Consider the following 2097-nt stretch of genomic DNA (forward strand, 5'->3'; position numbering starts at 1 on the left):
TATCCTTGCCGCCACCATATGCTGGGATTGGAGGGCGTGGAGGCTGTGATTGCAATGTTAATTAGTAAACTGTTTCGTCCCAGTTAAAGTCAGTACTACCCAGACCAAAAAGTGTTATTTGTATTTATAAAGTGATTCATCACATTTCATAGGTGAGCTAATGTGAAGTGTGGTGACATTCCTACCTTCTCAAGAATAGGACAACAAAGATAGCGACAATACATCTGGTATCTGGGAGACAATGAGCTAATTACTGGGAAGTCTAAAGTCGCTGCCTTTCTTTCATCCAACAAATGCCATTCCTTCACCATCTCCAACCCTAACAACTGACTTGAGCTGAGCCAGATTTTCATCTTGCGTTTGGTCCTGAGACCACCTATCAATCACATATCCATCCTGTAATGAAACCTCTTTCCACCTCTGCAGTACCTAATTCTGCTCCAGCCTCAGTGCCTCTGTTGCTGAAACAATCACCTTCTGACTTTGTTAACTCCGAACATGATTATGTCATTGCTCTTCTGGCCAGCCTGTCAGCTATCACCTGCCTCAAACTGTTTTAATCTCATCCAAAACTTTGCTGGCCCTTTCTGAACTTGTTCAATGCTCCAGTCATCCATCACTTGAGGACTTGCTGTCATGTGCAGATGGAGGATTGACAGTGCCTTGCTTTCAAACACCTTATCTTCCTTTTCAAGTTCCTCCACGGCTTCACACGTACTCATCCTGAATCTCTATCTGCCCCACAATCTTCCAAGATGTCCATGCTGACAGAATTCTATCCTTTTGGTTGTCCTGGACTTTAACCAAAGCCTCTGCATTCACTTGCACTGAGCCTAAACCCTGAAAATCCCTCTGTAACTGTCTCAACACCTCACTTTCCCTTTTGTCCTTTAAGATCCTTTAAATCTAATTTCCTAAAGCCTACCCCCTTGAGTATAAGGTATCAGAATGACCAAGGCTTTGGTTATCAGTTATCAAAAATATATTGGTTAATAATACAATTGCTAAGCACCATGGGACATTTTGCTACATTGAAGGCACCATCTAAATGCATATGGTTGTTAGGTAGGCAAACAGGACGAGCATTTCTAAACAAAAACAGGATGAATGGCCAATTTGAAGTGAGGATTGATTACACACTTTAAGGTTGCTGTGTTATGAACTGTATGATTTGGGCCAGTCTTGTTGATTATTAGCACTTGACTTCCTAATGTTGTACGGAGTAATTATGCTGCAACAATTAATCTGTTAGTTTATTATATGTCAATATTATACAGGATGCAGCACACAATATATTGGTGTCTGCTCCTCACCTTGCTGAGACATTATTGTAAAGCTTTCTCACCTGTGCCAGTCTCTAAAATGCTCCTTTATAATCTGCCACATATGTTTGTAAAAAGGTTTTTCTTTTAAAAAAGTGTTTAATTCCCCTTTGCTTCCCTCATCTGCAATGCTGCACCTCCTTAATGACAGTCCTTATCTTCAGGTCCCTCAAATGCTTTGCTTCCCCTATCCTTGCCATCGTGTCTAATCCAATGATATGTCACACCTCCACTGGTCTTCAAGCTTTGGTCTACTCTCCTCCGCTCTTTCCCAGAGACATACATCACTCCCCAGCCTGCTGCCTCATAGCAGCATTTATAAGGCTTGTTGTATATTAGGTGACATGCTGGCTCAGTGGTTAGCACTGCTGCCTCATAATAGTAGGGACCCTGGTTCAATTCTAGCCTTGGATAGCTGGGTGGATTTCCCCCACAGTCCTGAGAGGTGTAGGTTACATGGATTGGCTGTGGTAAGATCTGCAGGCTGGGTGGGTTAACCATGTGAAATGCAAGTGAAGAGGATTGGGTCTGGGTGGGATGCTCTTTGGAGCATTGATGTGCACTTGATGAGCCAGATAACTTGCCCCACACTGTAGGGGTTCTATTAGACAAGTGGTAAACAAAAGATCTTTCTTTCTTTCATTTTATCAGTGATGTTCTCAGTTTGAGGCTTATAGATTCAAGTCCCAATCCTGAGTTTTGAGTGCAAGCGAGGCCCATATTCCCAGTGCAATATTGGAGGCACGCCTTTTATATGAGGGCCCCAGTGCCCTCT

The sequence above is a fragment of the Stegostoma tigrinum genome, chromosome 23 (assembly GCF_030684315.1).
Source record: "Stegostoma tigrinum isolate sSteTig4 chromosome 23, sSteTig4.hap1, whole genome shotgun sequence".
In the NCBI taxonomy this organism is placed as follows: Eukaryota; Metazoa; Chordata; class Chondrichthyes; order Orectolobiformes; family Stegostomatidae; genus Stegostoma; species Stegostoma tigrinum.